The sequence below is a fragment of the Coregonus lavaretus genome (assembly GCF_964263955.1).
Source record: "Coregonus lavaretus genome assembly, chromosome: 6".
NCBI lineage: Eukaryota > Metazoa > Chordata > Actinopteri > Salmoniformes > Salmonidae > Coregonus > Coregonus lavaretus.
In genome coordinates this window covers 20,840,293-20,864,998 of record NC_139993.1, presented here as the reverse complement: position 1 = coordinate 20,864,998, position 24,706 = coordinate 20,840,293, and positions in this window count along the sequence as shown.

Here is a 24,706-nt window from a genome sequence, read left to right as displayed (position 1 = left end):
CGCATTTGTGACATAACATTTGATTTGATTTGATCTCCACTCTGCTTTACGGCGCTGGACCTGGACCCCATATAGATAGTATATCAACATCCTGGAAGCCTTCCACATAAGATGCCTCCAGCGTATCCTAAGGCTTACCTGAGTACCCCACACTGAGATCCTCGCCAACACCAAGTCATCCTGCATTGAGGCAAGCATGGCTAAATGACACCTCCGCTGGCTCTGCCTCGTGATCCATATGCTTCAAGGACCACAGCAAAGACCTGCTGAAGCGCTGTAACATCAACCCCTCCACCCTGGAATCCCTGGCGCTGGACAGGTCCAACTGACAGTCCACCTGTGCCTGAGGGGTTCAGCACCTGGAAGACACCATCTCACAGAGGAGATGCGCGAGACACACCAAAACGCTGCTGGGATAACACACGTGTCCCAGCTGCAGCAGAATGTGCTGCTCTCGCATCGGCCTCCACAGCCACATGAATTGGCATGAGCGCCAAAAGCGCTAACATACCCGTACTCCCCATCCACAAGAGGAGCATCATCATTGTCTTCGGTGGACAGCCAAGATGGGTATGGCAAGAGCCCATCTTTCAATACCCACAAATCCCAGTAGGGTCCATACACTCAGCCTCCCTGCAGGGACGCTTGATGGGAGTGGGCAGAAAAGCTAACATGTCCGAAATCTGACTTGCCTGCTACTAGCCGTGTCCGAAATCTGACTTGCCTGCTGCTAAAACTATATACTGTGTACTAATAGTACTACGTACTATTTAGAACGTACTGTTTAGTAAAAACGTATGCAGTAAGCAACAAATATCAACACATTAATCCATACTGAGAAAGAGTCATCTAATATGCTTGTTCCCCGCATTTCGTTCATTTTTGTAGAGCTTGTCCCTTATTTTCATTATCAGCTGTTGTCAAACACACGTGAGCGTGAAAAGGCAATTTTCGTCCTCAATAGTGTGCAGCGAATTCTACTTGATGAAAAGCCGAAATTAGTATGACATCCTGGCATTTAAAGCATACCAAATTTTCAAAATTACACATACTATAAAACTTTCAATTTTTACATACTCAAAAAGCTTACTATTTAGAACACAAGTATGGGTATTCGGACACGACCTTGGTTTTTTTAGTACAATGAAGTTGGCTTATTAAAGAAAGTCTTACTAAAACTACATACTGTGTACCAGAGCCAACAGTTTGGCCAGGTTTTAGAACCGACGCCATGTTAGCGCGCATTTTGGTGATAGCGCCTCAGACAATTCCCTATGAAATAACCCGCTGTAAACAAGCAAAACAGAGCAGCACATTTTAGACACTTGTGTTGATTAGCATTCGGGATAATGAGAATCCAAGTCTTTACTGTGTTGTGATGTCAACAAATTGCATATATTGTATGCTTTCACTGGACATCTTCATTGCTTTTAAAATCAGAAATAAACAGCACAACACGAAAGCGTCAATTATCACTTAGCAACGGCTATGGAGGAGAAAGTGGCACTCTCTGAACATTCAGAGAGAAACCGCATTGGCCAAACTATCTAAATATACACTCAACAGCCAGTTTATTAGGTACACCCATCTAGTACCGGGTCAGACCCCCCTTTGCCTCCAGAACAGCCTGAATTCTTCAGGGCATTCTACAAGGAGTCGGAAACGTTCCACAGGGATGTTGGTCCATGCTGATGCAATGGCATCACACAGTTGCTGCAGAACAGCCCGGTCTATCTCATCCCAAAGATGCTCTATTGGGTTGAAGTCTGGGTCTGCACAAGCCACTCAAGTAAACTGAACTCGCTATCATGTTCCAGACAATGTTTTTTCACTCCTCAATTGTCCAGTGTTAATGATCGCGTGCCTACTGGAGCCGCTTCTTCTTGTTTTTAGCTGATAGGAGTGGAACCCGGTGTGGTCGTCTGCTGCAATAGCCCATCCGTGACAAGGATTGACGAGTTTCGCGTTCTGAGATGCCGTTCTGCACACCAATTTTTTAATGCGCCATTATTTGTCTGTTTGTGGTCTGCCTGTTAGCTTTCACGATTCTTGCCATTCTCCTTCGACCTCTGCCATCAATGAGCTGTTTTCACCAACAGGACTGCCGCTGACTGGATGTTTTATGTTTGTCACACCATTCTCTGTAAACCCTAGACACTGTGCATGAAAAGCCCAGGAGGCCGTACATTTCTGAAGTACTGGATCCAGAGCGCCTGGCACTGACGATCACCACACTCAAAGTCGCTCGGTTTGCCCATTCTAAAGTTTAATCGAACTGCCTCGATGCATGTCTACCTGCTTTTAACAGCAAGCCACGGCCACGTGACTCACTGTCTATAGGAACGATCCATTTTTGTGAACGGGCTGGTATACCTAATAAACTGGCCAGTGAGTGTATGATTGCTGTGTACTAATCATACTACATACTAATTAGAACGTACTGCTTAGTAAAAATGTATGCAGAAAGCAACAAATATCAACATACTAGACTCACACATTCTTAGAATGTGCCATCTAATGCACGATTGCGTTGATTCCCTCCATTCATTCATTTTGGCATAGCGCGCCGTCTTATCTGATTAGCGTCAAACACCTGGGTATGAAAAGACGATTCTCTTCCTTAATGGCATGCAACCAATTCTACGAGATAAAAAGCCGGAAAGACTATGGCTGTGCCCGAAATCTGTCTTGCCTACTACTTACTAAAACTGCATACTGTATTAATTGTACTACATACTATTTAGAACATACTGTTTAGTAAAAAGGAATACAGTCCGCAACAAATATCAACATACAAGGCTCTCCCATCCTGAGAATGCGACATCTAATGTGCAATTGAATTGATTCCCGCCATTCATTCAATTGGGTACAGCGTGTCCCCATATCTCATTATCAGCTGATTATCAGCTGTTGTCAGTTTGGAAAGACAATTCTATTCCTCAAAAGTGAGCAGAGAATTCTACTAGATTAAAAGCAGTAGAGTAGTCTTTATTATCCCCGGGTGGAAATTATTTTGCAGCATGTAGTAAAAACACATTGAACACATAAGGACTTAACATGGTCCACACACACCCGCACAGGCGTGAAGAGTGCGTGGCAGCGCCTCTTCTCCCTCAAGAGGCTGAAAAGATTTGGCATGGGCCCTCAGATCCTCAAAACGTTATACAGCTGCATCATCGAGAGAATTTTGACTGGCTGCATCACCGCTTGGTATGTCAAATGCACCGCCCTTGACCGCAAAGCGCTACAGAGGGCGTTTCGGACAGGCCAGTGCATCACTGGGTCCGAGCTCCCTGCCATCCAGGACCTCTATATCAGGCGGTGTCAGAGGAAGGCCCAAAACATTTCCAAAGAATCCAGCCACCCAAGCCATAGACTGTTCACTCTGCTACTGTCCGACAAATGGTACCAGAGCATCGGCTCTCGGACAAACAGGCTCCGAGACAGCTTCTACCCCCAAGCCATAAGACTGCTAAATAGCCAATTAATGGTACCCGAACTATCTGCACTGACTCTTGCACTGACCCTATGCACACTCACAAGACTATATATACACACCATATACACACTCACTCACAAACACTACATTGACACTTCCACACAAAACCAACACACATTCACATACACTACATACGCACACACACACATGCATACCGACACAACACAAACACACATACATATTACACACATTTGTTGCTGGTATTCTTTTCTTTATTTTAATTGTATTATTATCACTACATACAGTGGGGGAAAAAAGTATTTAGTCAGCCACCAATTGTGCAAGTTCTCCCACTTAAAAAGATGAGAGAGGCCTGTAATATCATCATAGGTACACGTCAACTATGACAGACAAAATTAGGAAAACAAATCCAGAAAATCACATTGTAGGATTTTTTATTAATTTATTTGCAAATTATGGTGGAAAATAAGTATTTGGTCAATAACAAAAGTTTCTCAATACTTTGTTATATACCCTTTGTTGGCAATGACACAGGTCAAACGTTTTCTGTAAGTCTTCACAAGGTTTTCACACACTGTTGCTGGTATTTTGGCCCATTCCTCCATGCAGATCTCCTCTAGAGCAGTGATGTTTTGGGGCTGTCGCTGGGCAACACGGACTTTCAACTCCCTCCAAAGATTTTCTATGGGGTGGAGATCTGGAGACTGGCTAGGCCACTCCAGGACCTTGAAATGCTTCTTACGAAGCCACTCCTTCGTTGCCCGGGCGGTGTGTTTGCGATCATTGTCATGCTGAAAGACCCAGCCACGTTTCATCTTCAATGCCCTTGCTGATGGAAGGAGGTTTTCACTCAAAATCTCACGATACATGGCCTAATTCATTCTTTCCTTTACACGGATCAGTCGTCCTGGTCCCTTGGCAGAAAAACAGCCCCAAAGCATGATGTTTCCACCCCCATGCTTCACAGTAGGTATGGTGTTCTTTGGATGCAACTCAGCATTCTTTGTCCTCCAAACACGAGGAGTTGAGTTTTTACCAAAAAGTTCTAGTTTGCTTTCATCTGACCATATGACATTCTCCCAATCCTCTTCTGGATCATCCAAATGCACTCTAGCAAACTTCCGACGGGCCTGGACATGTACTGGCTTAAGCAGGGGGACACGTCTGGCACTGCAGGATTTGAGTCCCTGGCAGCGTAGTGTGTTACTGATGGTAGGCTTTGTTACTTTGGTCCCAGCTCTCTGCATGTCATTCACTAGGTCCCCCCGTGTGGTTCTGGGATTTTTGCTCACCGTTCTTGTGATCATTTTGACCCCACAGGGTGAGATCTTGCGTGGAGCCCCAGATCGAGGGAGATTATCAGTGGTCTTGTATGTCTTCCATTTCCTAATAATTGCTCCCACAGTTGATTTCTTCAAACCAAGCTGCTTACCTATTGCAGATTCAGTCTTCCCAGCCTGGTGCAGGTCTACAATTTTGTTTCTGGTGTCCTTTGACAGCCCTTTGGTCTTGGCCATAGTGGAGTTTGGAGTGTGACTGTTTGAGGTTGTGGACAGGTGTCTTTTATGCTGATAACAAGTTCAAACAGGTGCCATTAATACAGGTAACGAGTGGAGGACAGAGGAGCCTCTTAAAGAAGTTGTTACAGGTCTGTGAGAGCCAGAAATCTTGCTTGTTTGTAGGTGACCAAATACTTATTTTCCACCATAATTTGCAAATAAATTCATTAAAAATCCTACAATGTGATTTTCTGGAGAATTTTTTTTCTCAATTTGTCTGTCATAGTTGACGTGTACCTATGATGAAAATTACAGGCCTCTCTCATCTTTTTAAGTGGGAGAACTTGCACAATTGGTGGCTGACTAAATACTTTTTCGTCGCCAAACCCACTGGCTCCAGGTCATCTATAAATCACTGCTAGGCAAATCCCCGCCTTATCTTAGCTCATTGGTCACCATAGCAACACCGCCCCGTAGTATGCGCTCCAGCAGGTATATCTCACTGGTCATCCCCAAAGCCAACACCTCCTTTGGCCGCCATTCCTTCCAGTTCTCTGCTGCCAATGACTGGAACGAACTGCAAAAATCTCTGAAGCTGGAGACTCTTATCTCCCTCACTAACTTTAAGCATCAGTTGTCAGAGCAGCTTACCGATCACTGCACCTGTACACAGCCCATCTGTAATTAGCCCACCCAACTACCTCATCCCCATATTGTTATTTATTTTGCTCATTTGCACCCCAGTACCTCTATTTACACATCATCTTCTGCACATCTATCATTCCAGTGTTAACACTAAATTGTAATTATTTTGCACTATGGCCTATTTATTTATTGCTTTACCTCCATAACTTACTACATTTGCACACACAGTATATATATTTTCTATTGTGTTATTGACTGTACGTTTTGTTTATCCCATATGTAACTCTGTGTTGTTGTTGTTTTTATCGCACTGCTTTGCTTTATCTTGGCCAGGTCGCAGTTTTAAATGAGAACTTGTTCTCAACTGGCTTACCTGGTTAAATAAAGGTGAAATATATATATTTTTAAATCTATCCTGATGCCTAGTCACTTTACCCTGCCTTCATGTACAGTCGTGGTCAAAAGTTTTGAGAATGACACAAGTTTGCTGCTTCAGTGTTTGTAGATATTTTTGTCAGATGTTACTATGGTATACTGAAGTATAATTACAAGCATTCCATAAGTGTCAAAGGCTTTTATTGACAATTACATTAAGTTTATGCAAAGAGTCAATATTTGCAGTGTTGACCCTTCTTTTTCAAGACCTCTGCAATCCGCCCTGGCATGCTGTCAATTCACTTCTGGGCCACATCCTGACTGATGGCAGCCCATTCTTGCATATTTGTGGGATTTTGTTTGTCCACCCGCCTCTTGAGGATTGACCACAAGTTCTCAATGGGATTAAGGTCTGGGGAGTTTCCTGGCCATGGACCCAAAATGTCAATGTTTTGTTCCCCGAGCCACTTAGTTATCACTTTTGCCTTATGGCAAGGTGCTCCATCATGCTGGAAAAGGCATTGTTCATCACCAAACTGTTCTTGGATGGTTGGGAGAAGTTGCTCTCGGAGGATGTGTTGGTACCATTCTTTATTCATGGCTGTGTTCTTAGGCAAAATTGTGAGTGAGCCCACTCCCTTGGCTGAGAAGCAACCCCACACATGAATGGTCTCAGGATGCTTTACTGTTGGCATGACACATGACTGATGGTAGCGCTCACCTTGTCTTCTCCGGACAAGGTGTTTTCCGGATGCCCCAAACAATCGGAAAGGGGATTCATCAGAGAAAATGACTTTACCCCAGTCCTCAGCAGTCCAATCCCTGTACCTTTTGCAGAATATCAGTCTGTCCCTGATGTTTTTCCTGGAGAGAAGTGGCTTCCTCGCTGCCCTTCTTGACACCAGGCCATCCTCCAAAAGTATTCGCCTCACTGTGCGTGCAGATGCACTCACACCTGCCTGCTGCCATTCCTGAGCAAGCTATGCACTGGTGGTGCCCCGATCCCGCAGCTGAATCAACTTTAGGAGACGGTCCTGGCGCTTGCTGGACTTTCTTGGGCGCCCTGAAGCCTTCTTCACAACTCTCTCCTTGAAGTTCTTGATGATCCGATAAATGGTTGATTTAGGTGCAATCTTACTAGGAGCAATATCCTTACCTGTGAAGCCCTTTTTGTGCAAAGCAATGATGATGGCACATGTTTCCTTGCAGGTAACCATGGTTAACAGAGGAAGAACAATGATTTAAAGCACCACCCTCCTTTTAAAGCTTCCAGTCTGTTATTCTAACTCAATCAGCATGACAGAGTGATCTCCAGCCTTGTCCTCATCAACATTCTCACCTGTGTTAACGAGAGAATCACTGACATGATCTCAGCTGGTCCTTTTGTGGCAGGCCTGAAATGCAGTGGAAATGTTTTTTGGGGATTAAGTTCATTTTCATGGCAAATCTTTCAATCTTTCATCTTTAATGGCTGATCACTCTTCATAACATTCTGGAGTATATGCAAATTGCTATCATAGAAAACTGAGGCAGTTAAGTTAATATTTGTGTTATTCTCAAAACGTTTGACCACGACCGTACATATCTACCTCAAATACCTCATAACTCTGCACATTGATCTGGTACTGGTACTCCTTGTATATAGCTCCATTCTTGTGTATTTAATTTATTCCTCTTGTTACTATTTTATTTGTATTATTAACTCTGCATCGTTGGGAAGTGCTCGTAAGCAAGCATTTCAGAGTAAAGTCTACACCCGTTGTATTCGGCGCATGTGACAAATAACATTTTATTTGATGTACACAAAAACAATATATACAGCAATATGTACACAGCTAACAGTACTACAAATTATTGAGAAAGCTGATAGCAGCTGGCATGAAGGAGAGTTTAGACCTGTTCCCATACTAAAGTTTGTGTGCAAAATAAATAGTGTGCCACAAAATGTTGCCAGAAGATTGCAAATATTTGCCACCAGTGGTGAATCTGCGGCAAACCTTTCGCAACAATAATATTTATTCCCACTAGTGGTAAACAGTTCGCCAGAGGTTTTTTCTGGCAGACAATTCTCTCAAGATTCTATTTGAATCTGTGACAAACCTGTGGCAACAACATTTATTGCTACTAGTGGGAAACAGTTTACCAGAAGCCGTTTCTGGTGAACACATGAGTACCAAGACCAGTAACTGTAAATGAGTGTATCCTCTTCAAGATTGATAAGGTAAGCAAATGCATGTATTATTCTCATAAATGTAGCCCATACATTCATTCTTTGTAACAATTAGATATTTTTGTGCTTTAAACTAGGAGCTAGTGTAGTATCTGAGGAATTATGACTTTGTTAATGTTTGCAAATGGTAGCTTAGAGAATGTTGATTTGGCCCAGGGAGACATCTGGAGAGCAGTTTTAGAGGGGCACCCTAAAGCAGAGGAAGTCTGTTAGGTGACCTCCTGGGAGTGGTCTGTAGGGAAAACACCCATATCAGATTACATAGGATATATACTATGGTTTGGGACAAAGGACGGTGAGAATAGCATATTTGAATTTGGGTCGGCTGTTCTCCGGGTGTCTGCAGACATCCATAAATTGAAGCTGTAATCCTTTGTTATGAATAAACCTTTATAATCGAAGTACAGCGTCAGCGGATTTCCTTGTTCTCACAGCATAATTAGCAACGTTTTCTTGACACAACAAAATGGCGACGAGGATTTGGACGAATTGCGTTTTTCTCAGCGTTCCATTCATGGGCGCCGAGCTGACTTTCGCTCCAGAGTCCGGCAGATAAGGGTGAGTTTTCTCACCACTTTGGGCTCTGGTTAGTTTGTGTGTCTGTGTGCGTTGAATGAATGCACCGTTAAGAACTTGCGTGTGTGCGTTGTTGGTTATATGCTGTGGGATATGAGTCCGTTCTAAATTTGTTTGCGCTGGTAAACAACGCAAAAAGGGGGGAGTGTCTATAGGGATATTTTGCTTGAATAAAATTCAAGAAGAATAGATTGAAAGGAATAAGGCCAAGGTAAATGTGTACAAATTAGAACCATTGCGAATCTATGTTAGCCCTCTCAGGAGGCGATCATTAGGATGGGCCGTAAATCCTAAAAGCACGTTAGGTGTATTTAGGTGAGTCCAGGGGACTTGAGGCTGTGGTATATATATTCGGTTGCAAGTTACCTCTCAACATGTGGTTGACGAATTTTATGATTGATGTGACCGCTCAGTGAATTTCCGCGGAACTCGTGGTAGCAAAAATTTAGAACAAAGGAATTATACGGCGCAATGGAGGTAACATGCTACATGCTACATGCTACATGATACATGCTACATGCTACATGCTACCTTAGGGGTCCATAGGAATGGATTAAGCCTCTTAAACTGTGTTTATGTGAGCAGGATTTGTGTCCTATGGTTTGTGAGCTCTGTTAAGTGTTATTGTTTGTCTATGAGGGGTAAAAGAGAGGAAGTACAGCGGGACTGTCTACTTTCTGTTGTCTAGCTTGGAGAGAGCTGGGAGAGAGCTCCATCCACTCTGAAGTATGAACTACGCATGCGCGTGATTTTATGACTCTAGAGTTACGTAGGGCAAATGTGCCATTGAGCTGCGGGGAGACGCAGACAAAGAGAGAGAAGATTTAGAGACTAATAGTGTATTCTGGTTGTTAAATCGGCTGTTGTTTGACGATGAAACTGTTTTCTTGAGACCTATCGAATTGATAAACTAGAGATATGTTGACGGATTAAAAATAAAAATAAATAAATAAATAAAATAAAATGTTATTGAGCTATTTATACTATTCCTGAGGTGTTTGCTTATTTCTTAGAGCGAATGTGAACGGAGGAGTATTGAATGGTTGAAATAACTCAGTGAGTGCATAAACTACTAAATTCTTGTCTGTTTCTTTGTTCTTTTGTGATATGAGAGACGATAAGAAGGAGGAGAGAGAGAGAGATGAATTGCTGACGTGTACATCACGCGACAGGGTGTGCTGCGACAGAGTCTGCTGCAACGGATCCAGTCAAACTAAGGCCAGTACTGTTCTATTTACAAAACTTACCTTCCCATACAGGATATTTTGTGTGCCTAGCATATTTGATGTTATGACAATTTGACAAGGACTTGGCAACAGACTGATCAATTGATGTAATTGCATATTGGAGTTTTTGTGAATAAGTTGATTTGATTAGAGTTCTGTTGGAAATCGAGTACTGACATTATTCTGTAAAATTAAGGTCATTGGGTGCTTATTAAGCAATGGGGTTTGTGAGTGCTGTAGTGTTGCTGGATTATAGGTATTTTCTTTTTTGGATTGCTCTGAAGTTGACTACTTTCCTTTCCTTTTCCTGATCGGATGTGGTAAGATTTCCACTAATTAATAAATTGGTAAAATAAAAAAATAAAAAAATAAAAACGATTTTTTTATAGATATATTGATTGATTGATAAAAAAAATTAATTAATTAATTACTTGTTTAATTAAGAAGAAATAAAATTATATAGTCTAAAATAATAAAATAATTCACAATAAAGGAATATAAAATAGTTGTTACAATGGGGAAAAAGGACATCAGGACTATGAAAGTAATTACACCTGTTGATATAGTTGAAAATAGTAATCCTTTAGTTAATGGTATTGCAAGGTTATCTGGAAAATGGAATAAACGTTGGCCTGACATTGAACAACCATGGCCAGTGGAAGGGACTCTTAACCCTGACGTCATCAACATGATGAAAGTGATTGAAAAATAGAGAGAGGACAAGCAGAAATGACCATAAAAATGAATCCAAACTCCAAAAGTAAGAAAAAAAGTGAGGTTAAGGAGGATGGAACTTGAAGATGATGATGATGATGATGATGATGATGATGATGATGATGATGATGATGATGATGATCAGAGTGATTCAGAAGAGATCATGGGTGGATATGACCCTGTGATCAGACGGAGGTTGGCCAGAGCGGAAAGAAGGGGTGATGGATGTTTGAAGAAGAAGAATACAATATATTCCAGTTCTGATGAAAGCGAAGATGAAGACAGCGATGAAGATTTGGAGATTAAAGGTGCTTCATATTCAAGAGGATTTTATCCTACAATGACTAGCACAGAAGAAATAGAAAGAGATATAGACCGATGCGTATTATGCCTGGATAAAGCGAATAATTTAGAAGAAGTAAGAGAACTAGAACAACAACTCAAGAAGATACAGAGGAAAAAACTGCTGAGAAAAGGATCCCAAGAATTGGAGGAGAAAAAGTATACATTGAGGCCAAGGAAAGAGGGCACCAGTAAGAAGATGATGCAAGGTGATCATTCGAGGACAAAACTTAGAATATAAGCCTTTGAAGAATACCGATAGGTCAACAACAAGAAAGAACAGGACCAAGAAACTCTCAGAAAACTCAATCAAATACAACTGGGGGGAGAATAAGAAGGAGAAGAAAAGCTTTGGTTATGAAGAATCAGTGTGCACCAAATCAACAAACACTGCCACAGCTTCAACTGAACAAGGTCAAATGCAATTGTACCAGCCACCAATAGTGGTACAAGTTGTTTCATATCCATAGATAGTTTCTGGACAGACACAGAATTGGAGAGGAAGAGGACGAGAAGGCTTAGAAAGAGGAAGAGGAGGAAGATTTAAGCCATACTTCCAGCAATCTCCAGAAGTGTGTTATAGTTGTGGACAGGTTGGTCACTTTGCTGTGAGTGCAATGGGCCAGGAGGAAACATCAGAGGGAATTTCAGAGGAAGATACAGGTGCAAGTGAAGATCATCTGGAGGACAGGTGAACCCTTATAGGGGCAAGGAGCAAGGATTCTAGGGGTGCCTAGAAGATCCGAAAGGGGGGTGTCAGCTGGTAGCATCAGGACCGGAAAAAGATCCAACAATTGAGGTGAAAATAAACAACCGACCATTGGAAGTGATGATGGATAGCGGAACAGCTTTTACCTGTGTTCAGCCTGAAGAGGTTACACATCTCACTATGTAAAATCAACTAATTAGGATAGGGATTTGAGGGAGTAAAACAGTTGATTACTCTTACGGAACCAATTGAGCTCTGCTATAAAAATCAAAAAATTACAATAACCATACTGGTATCAGAACATACACCTATTGCATTGTTGGGAAGATATGCATTGTGTAAGTTGAATTGTACAATAAGATGTACACCAGACGGCTGTCTGGTAGAAGTGCCAAAGGAGAAGGTTTACCAATTGTTGATGATGACAGAGATGGAGTAGTCTTTAGTATTCTGGATTGGAAATCTCAGTGAAGATTCTTTAAAGAAGGCTAAGGTTAGGAGAAGATTATAAAGGAGTAGGGTTTTGGGGAATCATATTTGCTTGAAAAGGTTGACTATATCATAGGAAGGAGGACAATCTGTCTGAAAAATAATGTTTACAGGGGGTGACTGTTATTCTTGGTTACATGCCTACACCAAGAGGTGAATAAGATGTCAAACTAGGCTAAAAGATGCTCAGTCGTTTGCCAAGTCTGTGTGTAAAGAAGTCATAAGCAGGTGGAGACTTCCCGATTACATATCCTAAAATTAGTGGGAAAGGAATTAAATAAATCAGTGAAATGGTTTTTGAAAAAGTTAGGAGAAAAGTCAGATTAAAAAAGTTAGGAAAACTAGGGTTGAAGGAACTCTAGGACAGTCAGCTAAGCTTCAATGTTAGTAGTAAGAGAGAGAGAACAGTGGTGAAGGGAAATTTAGAGTTCAGTGGGAAGATAGATATGGCAGGAGTTTAGATCTGTTAGGAGCAGATGCATTGAGAAAGTATGCGTTGCTGAATGATAAGAGAAGATTGAGGGTGATTGCAGTATCTATATTTACAATTCCCAGCAGGAAGATCAAGGTGATTATAAATGTATTTTTTATAATCAACAGGTTGAAAGTGAGGGATTAGAGTTGGGACTGAGAGTTAATGTAGTGACACTAGTGGTGATAGATGGAAATACAAGTAAAGAGTTCAAAGCTTTGGGGAAAATAGATGAAACAATAACAATGACATCAACACTTCAGACTATTATAACAACAGTGAGAAGCAATTCAACTCTTTCAACATTGACAGTTATTAAAGCTATAAATATATCACATTTGATTACAAGGGAGCCAATTGCTCCAGCACCAATTTTAGAGGAAAAGACTGTCATTAGGGTTAGGATGGGTGGTACAGCTCATCTTCCTTGTAGATGTGAGAGAAGGAATGTGTAGAGGTGAGGTTCCTCCCACATGGAGAGATAATTATGGAGAGGAAGTGTTGTTATGAAGACTAGAAGTAGAAGCTGTTTCACCTAGTCAAAGGAAGTATATTTGGTACAACGATATGAAGTGGAAGAGGGTTATGAGTGATTGCTCACTTATTTTGCGTAATGTTACATGGAAAGATCAGGGAGAATATATGTGTACTTATTTAGTGCAAGCATTAAAGTTTGTTCCGGCTAAGAATTATTGGTTAAAAGGCTTTGTAATTCGTAAGGTGACGCTTATGATGGAAGATTTGAAATCTGTTGAAGCTTCCACAGTCACCAAAGGAGTTCAAGAGAAGTATATTACAGTAGCCACTCCAACAGTAAATACTACACAGAGGATATCTGTAACTTTTCCACTGGAAATAGTTAAGGGTGTTAATAACTCAACTAAAGCAACTATTTTAATAGTAACTTTGAAAGAGATTAATGGTACGACGGCAATAACACATTTAGGAAATATGACACAGACACCAACAACAACTTTTCTGAAATTAAAGGATGTAGCAAGAGTGACTCAGGAGTTTATGATACGGATGGAGAGTGCTGTCAATGGTAGTAAGGATAGTGTTGAGATAGGAGAGCAGATGGTAGTAGAGAAGGATGTAGATTCATTTGAAATAGTGCAGAATACTATTATGGAGGTACAGGATGAGTTCTTTGATTTTATTGTAGGACGAGAAGATATATCTGATCAATACAGCTCGTTAGGGAAGAGAGAAACTAAATGGAAGGCATATGGATTTGATTTTTCTGGTTGGAAATTAAAGATGGATGGGCAGGTAGGAATCTTTGGTTCCAGCAGTTAACTCATTCTGTAAGATCAGTGAGGAGTCTTGAGGGTCCATGCCTGTTGAGAATTCCAGCACCAGGCACATGGGGTTCTATTTTAGAGACGGTTGCGAAACCTCTATCAAGTACGTGTCAATCTTATGCTTTATCATGGCTGTTGTATCAGCAACAATCATTAACAGATACAATAATGTAGTTGTCGAAACATTTGTTTAGGCCTAGGTTTAAGTGTTCTTGGTTAGATGAATTACCCTATGTGAATTTGTTAGATAGGAAGGAAAATCAGTTAACAGCGCTTTATGAAGCATTGGAGAGGAAACCAGTGAGGGCTAAAAGCTGTTTTTGTTCTAATAAAACATATGATGGAAAGGGGATGTTTAGGGGAATATCAGATGGTGATGATTATATGATGACTTTGGGCAAGCATGAACATAAGGTTAGTAATGAGAAATATAATGTAACTTTTTATGTTCCAGTTAGTAAGAAGAGCAGGACTTTGATGGTGAAAGATCAGCTTTTTTCTGGTAATGTGACTATTGGGGATTTTAGAGATGTTTAGGGGTTTGTGGTGAGAGAATATATTCTTACCCTATGGATGGAAAGGATGTTGTTACATGTTGAAGTTGAAGCTTCCATATGAGGTTTTAAAATTAAAAGAGGGGAAGCTCGGGGAAAGAGATATCTGATTCTGAAAGAGAGAAGTTTCATAGTCTGGGAAGCCTACCATTGGAGGATAAGTCTAAGAGAGAAGTGGGGATTTTTCCATGGAATGGTGTAAAATTTTGGGAAGATAACATAAATAATATTACCTATAATTTGAAGGGGTTTTGCAAATGAAATGATAAGAGGGTTTAACCTTCTGTCAAGACTCAAAGGAGTATTGATAGATAGATATCAATTTTGATTGTCCGATCATTTTTTAAATGTTTTTAAATGTTAGTGTGATTTTAGTATTTTGTTATGAATCAAAGGGGGGAAATGGTATGTGATTCATTTTATATATCATTTTTATATTTTTAGTTGATATTGATGTTTTAATTTGAATGTGTTGTTTTGCAAAAGATACGGTTTGGTATTTTCTTTTCTTCCAGAAGCATATTGGGGAATATGTAGAGGGGATTCAAATACTCAAACATGGACAATATGAAAGGAGAATATGAAGGGACTGGAGGAAGTGGAACAAGGAAGGTGTGGAAATGTTCCGATTCCATCATTAACGATGCATTGGAAGTCTACACTGCTGAGGAGATGAAGTGTAGTGGACTACATTCCAGTGTCTGCAATGATATATAGACATATTTGCATGTGTAATACATAATTTGTGTCATATTCTTTCTGTATTATTTTTTGTAGAATGATATTTGCTGTTATTGGGTACATGTGGGGATCTCAGATGTTTTTGTTTATTTCGTGGATGCTTAGGGATATGGGGTCTAGGCAGGGATAGAGAGAATCCACAGGAGGGTCCGATGGGTCGACCAGCCTGAATGTGGACATTTTTGATTGTATTTTGTTTGCTGAGGCTTTCATGTGTATTCAAATTGCATCATAGTTTCAAATGCATTGATAAAGATTTATGAATTGATCTGGAGTACTTAGGTGGTTGCCTGGGGCAGAGGGGCCGTGAGAGAATATTAATGTCTTGATTGATTGATGGATATTTGGAAAGAAAGCTGCCAGACAGGTTTTTCGCTCTCACACTCCATACAGATTTGTTCATATTTCATAGAAATGTATTTACACTCCATAGAAAAATTTGTTTTTGGTTAATTGTTAAAAATACTCAATAAGAGATTGTTATTTGTCATAATCCTATTCTGTTTATTTTCGAGACTTGATTTGTCTCGAAGGGGGGAATATGTAGTATCTGAGGAATTATGACTTTGTTAATGTTTGCAAATGGTAGCTTAGAGAATGTTGATTTGGCCCAGGGAGACATCTGGAGAGCAGTTTTAGAGGGGCACCCTAAAGCAGAGGAAGTCTGTTAGGTGACCTCCTGGGAGTGGTCTGTAGGGAAAACAGCGTTGCAGTGTCTTAGACCGCTGCACCACTCGGGAGGCCAGTTGGCTTGTTTTCTGTAAAAACAGCAAGGTTGGGTTGTTGGTGCTGGGTTTAAAGGTTGGGTTATGAATATTTGACCTAGCCAGTGGGTTAATTCTCCCGCCACCAGCGTGTGAAGTCAAGCCGAACGTGAGCAAGTGTCAAGACGTGGCAATTTACAAGTCTTCTAGTGCGACTGAGTGACTGACTGAGTGGAAAACGGCTAACATTATTTAGACAGATTAAGGCTGTTTTGGTTGACTGAAAACTAAAAATGCTAACAACCGTTCGTTAGCTAGCCATTTTCTATGCTAATATCTCTGGCTGTGGTAACGTTGTCACGGAATATAGCTAAATGTACGTTTTATGTTGACGTTTCGCTAGCTAGCTACCTAACTTTGTCAGTGTCAAATGTTTAAGTTAGCTAGCTAGCTACCTTAGCTAAGTCTGGCACTTCTTCTGGACTTTGTCGGTCACTGAGAATAGCTAAGTTAACTGGCTAGCTAAGTTACCATAGCTACTGTATATTTTACTTATTATCCATCTGGGTTAATTTAACCAAGCTATTTGGCAGGCGTATCTCATGCTTGCATGGTGATTGATTGAGGTAGCTAGCGTTACTATACAGGTTTTCAATGGTTTCTTACAGTGGCAGCTTTAGTTGGAGGATGGATGCAAATTCTGTTAGCTAGCTAACATTAGAGTTTACCTTAAATTTGATGTAGCCAAGTTAGTATAGCTAACTAGCTATGTTTCTAACATTTATTTAGATGCAGAGGTCAAGGCCAATGGTCAGCTTTGTAAAGGATAAGCTGAATGAGTGGAACCTGGCCTCTTTGATTCCAAAGTTTGAGGGTAAGTAAAATTGAGGATTTCTTTTTTGAGAGTGAGGGACAGAGCTTTGGGCGAGAAAAAACACTGATTTTCATTGACCATGTGTAAAACAGCATCTACGTCTTATACATTGTCATCGATAAGCAATAATACAACCTTAATGGAAACTTGAAAGAATTAACGTCACCAGAGCCTTTTAGAACCATGCAGCCACTTTGGGATTAGATGCATTACATGCACAGCTGCCATTGATAATCTGGCCTTCATTTTACCATACTTGCTTTATTGGTCATTTGCACTGATATTCTGTCACAGTGACCAACCTGACACACACATCACATGATAGGAGCAGCTCATGGGAACTTAGGGGTAAAGTGCCTTGCTCAAGGGCACAATAGAAGTAGTTAGTATAACCTCAAAGCTACTGCCCAGGTCCGGCTCTAGCCTTTTTGGGTCTCTAAGCGAGATTTGGGTGAAACTATCACTTAAAATCTCCCCCCTAGTGGTTAAGACTAGCGGTTAAGAGCGTCGGGCCAGTAAATGAAAGGTCACTGGTTTGAATCCCAGAGCCAGCAAGTTGGAAAAAGAATCTGTTCTGCCCTTGTGGAGGGCAGTTAACCCCCAACAACAACTGCTCCCTGGGCGCTGAAGACGTGGATGTCGATCAAAGCAGCCACCCTCACCTCTCTGATTCAGAGGGGTTGGGTTAAATGCGGAAGACACATTTCGGTTGAATGCATTCAGTTGTGCAACTGACTAGGTACCCCTTTCTCTTCTGCAGCGGAGGAGATAGACCAGGAAATGCTCTTGCTTTTGGATGACTCAACCATAGCCTGAAGTTAAAGAAGAACATAAAAACACATACAGGCAGTGAGTATTCTGTAAACGCCACCTTTTTTTACACAAGAGGAGGTCCTCGGGACACATGTGAATACATAGGACTGTGGACACACCAAGCAACACACCAAGCTTGAGCAGTAGATGTTCAGAGATTTGTTGTGTATTTGAGATCTGATTGTTAAAAGGAATTTATAATTCTTGAATACTTTGTGCTCACGACAGAGTCAAATGTGAGAGGGCAGCCCAGATGACAGAGTGGCTGAAGAACAACATCTGACCGGCAAACCAAGTTGTGGAGTACATGAAGGAGACAGCGATCCAGAGGGCTCAGTGGACCAGACAGAATGGGGTCGAGATAATCCGAGAGTATCCACATCTGCTGGATACTCCAGGCATCGTGGGTATTTTTTAAATCAAAAACATTAGACTTCAATTTGATATTGTTTGCTGTGATTAACTAGCCTGGCTGGCGCGACCCACGTGACTCACAGTGAGAGCTGTGACCACACTGGTCTGGAAAGGAGCCTGTTTGTTAATGCAATATTCGCTCATCAATTGTGCAACGGGATTTGGCTGGTTCTCTCAAATGTATTTTCTTCCTCGGGGGTTGAGACCTCATTGTTTGGCTTTTCAAATCCAACCATTGTAATAGAAGGGGGCAGAGCTCGGGGGCTGAGTGTGGCTGTGCGTGTGGGTGTTTGAGTGAGAAAGACACAGAGGAGAGCCAACCAGTAAAAGCACAGCCCTCTTCATTATCGCCACATTGTGCAGACAACATCAAAGAGCCATCCCAGACTGAGGTCAAGAAGACTTCGAGAGTTAGGTGGTTATTTTTGTAATAAATAAAATAAAATAAGTATTATTATTTATATATATACATTTATTTTTTTATTAATATTTTTTTTAAATATATTTTTAAAAACTGGTCGCTAGACGTAGGCAAGACCATAAGCAAATAGGTCAACTGGAATAATACTAAAGAGTTAATCAGGGTGATTTTTCCACAAATTGACAGGTATTTTCCTTTCCATGGTAGTAAGATCTTATCTATTTTTGCTAAGTTTCTATTACAATTTATTGAAGTGAGATCATTTATTTCCTTTGGGATATGTATTCAGAGTATATCCACATCACCATCAGACCATTTTATTGGTAAACTATATGGTAATGTAAAAATTGTATTTTTTAGTGATCCAATACGTAATATAGTACATTTGTCATAATTTGGTTGTAATCCAGAGAGGTTAGAACATTTATCTAGATCCTCTATGAGGCTGTGGAGGGATTCTAGTTGTGGATTTAAAAGAAAACATGAATCATCAGCGTACAATGACACCTTTGTTTTTAAGCCCTGTTTTTCTAATCCTCTGATATTATTATTGGATCTGATTTTAATAGCTAACATCTCGATGGCCACAATAAATAGATATGCCGATAGTGGACAACCTTGTTTCACTCCTCTTGACAGTTTAAAACTTTCTGAGAAATAGCCATTATTTACTATTTTACACCTAGGGTTACTATACATGATTTTGACCCATTTTATAAGAGATTCTCCAAAATTGAAATGCTCCAGGCATTTATATATAAACCCCAGTCGAACTTTATCAAATGCCTTTTCGAAGTCTGCTATGAATAGCAGGCCTGGTTTCCCATATTTTCCATAGTGTTCTATTGTTTCCAATACTTGCCTTATATTATCTCCAATGTATCTTCCATGTAAAAAACCTGTCTGATTAGAATGAATAATATCCGACAATACCTTTTTAATTATATGCGCTATACATTTTGCTAGGATTTTTGCATCACAACACTGAAGTGTAAGGGGCCTCCAATTTTGTAAATGGACTGGATCTTTATATTTTCCACTTGTATCCTGTTTCAGTAATAATGATATCAGACCTTCTTCTTGAGTGTCAGATAATCTACCATTTACATAGGAGTGGTTAAAACATGCTAATAACGGTCCTCTTAGTATATCAAAAAAGGTTTGGTATACCTCGACTGGTATGCCATCCAACCCTAGAGTTTTCCCACTTAAAGTCTTTAATTGCATCCAGAATTTCCTCCTCTGTAATTTCACCTTCACATGAGTCTTTCTGTGTGGCTGTTAATTTGACATTATCAATAGAAAAAAATCTCTACAATTAGCTTCAGTTAGAGGAGATGGAGGCGACTGAAAAGAAAACAAATGCTTAAAGTACTTTGTTTCTTCCTTCAAAATATCATTTGGTGAATTGTGGGTGACTCCGTCAATTGTAACCAGTTTCATTAAGTTCTTTTTGGTAGCATTCCTATGTTGAAGATTAAAAAATAATTTTGTGCATTTTTCCCCATATTCCATCCAGTTTGCTTTATTTTTATAATATATTACACTTGATCTTTCTTGAATAAGTTTCTCCATTTCTTTTTGTTTTTCCTCTAATTTATTCTGAGCCTCTATGTTACAGTTTTTATTGCCATCTATCTGTTCTGTTAGACTTTCTATTTCCTTTCTTAGTATAAACTCTTTTGACCTAAATTGCTTTTGTTTTCGAGATGAGTACTGAATTGCATGGCCTCTAAAGGCACATTTAAAGGTGTCCCATACAATAAGGGGATTCGCTGTACCTACAGTGGGGAAAAAAAGTATTTAGTCAGCCACCAATTGTGCAAGTTCTCCCACTTAAAAAGATGAGAGAGGCCTGTAATTTTCATCATAGGTACACGTCAACTATGACAGACAAATTGAGAAAAAAAATCCAGAAAATCACATTGTAGGATTTTTTATGAATTTATTTGCAAATTATGGTGGAAAATAAGTATTTGGTCACCTACAAACAAGCAAGATTTCTGGCTCTCACAGACCTGTAACTTCTTCTTTAAGAGGCTCCTCTGTCCTCCACTCGTTACCTGTATTAACGGCACCTGTTTGAACTTGTTATCAGTATAAAAGACACATGTCCACAACCTCAAACAGTCACACTCCAAACTCCACTATGGACAAGACCAAAGAGCTGTCAAAGGACACCAGAAACAAAATTGTAGACCTGCACCAGGCTGGGAAGACTGAATCTGCAATAGGTAAGCAGCTTGGTTTGAAGAAATCAACTGTGGGAGCAATTATTAGGAAATGGAAGACATACAAGACCACTGATAATCTCCCTCGATCTGGGGCTCCACGCAAGATCTCTCCCCGTGGGGTCAAAATGATCACAAGAACGGTGAGCAAAAATCCCAGAACCACACGGGGGGACCTAGTGAATGACCTGCAGAGAGCTGGGACCAAAGTAACAAAGCCTACCATCAGTAACACATTACGCCGCCAGGGACTCAAATCCTGCAGTGCCAGACGTGTCCCCCTGCTTAAGCCAGTACATGTCCAGGCCCGTCTGAAGTTTGCTAGAGTGCATTTGGATGATCCAGAAGAGGATTGGGAGAATGTCATATGGTCAGATGAAACCAAAATATAACTTTTTGGTAAAAACTCAACTCGTCGTGTTTGGAGGACAAAGAATGCTGAGTTGCAGCCAAAGAACACCATACCTACTGTGAAGCATGGGGGTGGAAACATCATGCTTTGGGGCTGTTTTTCTGCAAAGGGACCAGGACAACTGATCCGTGTAAAGGAAAGAATGAATGGGGCCATGTATTGTGAGATTTTGAGTGAAAACCTCCTTCCATCAGCAAGGACATTGAACGTGGCTGGGTCTTTCATCATGACAATGATCCCAAACACACCGCCCGGGCAACGAAGGAGTGGCTTCGTAAGAAGCATTTCAAGGTCCTGGAGTGGCCTAGCCAGTCTCCAGATCTCAACCCCATAGAAAATCTTTGGAGGGAGTTGAAAGTCCGTGTTGCCCAGCGACAGCCCCAAAACATAACTGCTCTAGAGGAGATCTGCATGGAGGAATGGGCCAAAATACCAGCAACAGTGTGTGAAAACCTTGTGAAGACTTACAGAAAATGTTTGACCTGTGTCATTGCCAACAAAGGGTATATAACAAAGTATTGAGAAACTTTTGTTATTGACCAAATACTTATTTTCCACCATAATTTGCAAATAAATTCATAAAAAATCCTACAATGTGATTTTCTGGATTTTTTTTTCTCATTCTGTCTGTCATAGTTGACGTGTACCTATGATGAAAATTACAGGCCTCTCTCATCTTTTTAAGTGGGAGAACTTGCACAATTGGTGGCTGACTAAATCCTTTTTTCCCCACTGTATGTTATGTTGGAAAAAGTCCGTTATAAATTCCTTTGTTCTAATTATAAATAAATGATCATCCAATAGGCTTTGATAAAATTTCCAATATCCTCGCCCACGTGGAAATTCAGTAAGAGTAATGTATATGCCTATTATATGATGGTCCGACCGCATTCTGTCCCCTATCAACACATTTTTTTTACATTTGGTGCCAACGAGAAGGAGATAAGAAAGAAGTCAAGACGACTAGCTTGATTCAGTCTCCACCATGTATATCTCACTAGATCAGTATATTTAAGCCTCCATATATCTACTAGTTCTAATGTATCCATGACATTCACAATTTCCTTAAGAGCATGTGGGTGATTGTTAGTGGTGTGATTTCCTTTACGGTCCATTGAGCTATTTAAAACAGTATTATAATCCCCCACCATAATAATATTGTTTTGAATTGCTTGAAGGCTTGATAATTTATTATATCTATTGTCAAAGAATTGTGGATCATCATTATTTGGTCCGTAAAGGTTAATGAGCCATATCTGTTTATGGTCCAATAACATATTTAAAATAATCCATCTACCTTGCGTATCTATTTTGACAATTTACACATTCGGATCGAAATTACTATTAATTAATATCATCACCCCTTTTGAATTTCTTTGCCCATGGGAGAAGTATATCCCCCCCACCCCCCCATTCTTTTTTCCACGCTACTTCATCTCGAATTGTTGAATGAGTTTCCTGTATACAATAGATATTATATTCCTTCTCTTTGAGCCATGTAAATATTGTTCTTCTTTTGTTATTATCAGCTAAGCCATTACAATTATAACTGGCTATACTTATTTCACCATACACCATAATGAGATACAAGTTTCAAGTCTATTTATCATTATATATGTTTGTACATTTACCAATAAAAAATACCGTAATGATTGAGTGTCCATATAGCTGTACCATGATTTTTGCATTGCTACGGAGTAACCCTTCAATTGTTCTCCACTAATTCCCCCGCTAAAGCCCCTCCCCATCCCAAGTTGAGCCGTCATCCCAGTGATCAGCATCCCACCCACGTCCCTCCGGATCCCTAAGGCCCCGAGAGGCCAGGACCCATCCATCGAAAACAGCACACAGTGCCACCCACAAAACAGAAGCAGATTAACCACCAAAAGCATTTCCAATGCTTTCACCTCTCTATATATATATATCTATATAACTATTTAAAAAAAAATTGCATATCCTATTTTCCATCATTATCAATTAATATGCGTAATAATGTCGACAGTTCACACGTATGATTCTAACATATAACCCGGATTGCCATTGTTTTACATTTAATTCATTGACAAGCAATTATTATCCTAGCAAATAATTCCCGTGGTCCATCCCATAACCCCCTCTCCCCCCCAACATCCCCCCCCCCACAACAGATGCCAGACAAGCACACACGCACATACTCACATACTCCAACACACTCAACCCCCCTCCTCCACAATCCACCATAAAATCAGATACTCAACGGCTGTTATATCCCAGAGCCCAACTCGAGAAATAAATTGATTTACGAGTGCACATACAGTTAAAGCTGATTGAGAAAGCATGCAGATTGAGCAGAAATTGATAACAATGTGAGATTTGATTAATCTACTTAATCTATGTCAAGTCCTAGGTGATGGAGATCAGATCCACCCTCTTCACCTGAGACACAAACACTCTGATTCCCTGTTGTAACCATTTTCCCAAGCATCTCCGTGCGGTCAGACCTTTGATTATTTTGTGCCACCTGGGCCACAATGATAAACCCCCTCTCTGATTGTCCGAGTGTGACCCCCTCCCCATTGGTTACTGCAGCCAGTGTTGCCAGCACTGCCACTACCTGGGTGGGGGTACCCCACCGGAATCCCCACCGGCTAGGTAAAAGGTCGTCAAGGTTCTCATTAGCAGCTTTGAGAATTTCCTTGTATATTATGCTCTCCCATCAGGGGGCTCTGGCTTTGTAGGACCAACCCTGCCAGGCAGGCTCAGAATCTTGAGGGGGCGGTGCTGCTCAAGTAGGTCTCTGACCGCATTTATTTATCTGTTTAGGCTGCATACTCACAGCAGATCCATAAAAGAGATGGGAACTTCTCTTTGGTGTATGGGTCGCTCAGGTGGGTGTCCAGGTTATAGGGTTAGGGATCTTTCCATCATGATAGGACAATGAAAAATTAGATTAGATGTATACTATATTTAAAAATGTATATCCCTCATCTACACAAAATTGAAAGCTCTCTCTCATTACCTCTGCTCATAGACCCCCGGTCGGCTCTGGGATATGCAACCATTTCCCCTCTCACTCACTTAAAGCCGAACCTTTTCAAACACAAAAATGCACACCACATGGTTGACTGCGGAAGAAATGGGCCGTGGGTGCAAACGCACCCGCATCCACATCTGCCGCAAGGGGGAAAGGACGCCAGAGAGAACACAGGACCAACCACAACAACCATCCGCCAAAAAAGCCATGTTCTAATTATTTGTATTTAAAGATGTATTATTCTGCTTGTTATGTCGTTTTATCATTTTATAAAATACTATACTTACTATAAATGTTATTTAATATTACAATCCCTATCATTGCTAGTATCAGGTGCTCCAATATTCGACTCCTCTATTACAACTTTTAGAATAGCCATGGAGTAGTCTTTGTGTCTCTGAACATTTGGTTGTCAATATATAGTTTATCCACCACGAGTGCAACACGTTTCCCTTTTAATCTGTTTTCCTTGAAGATTGGATACAGAA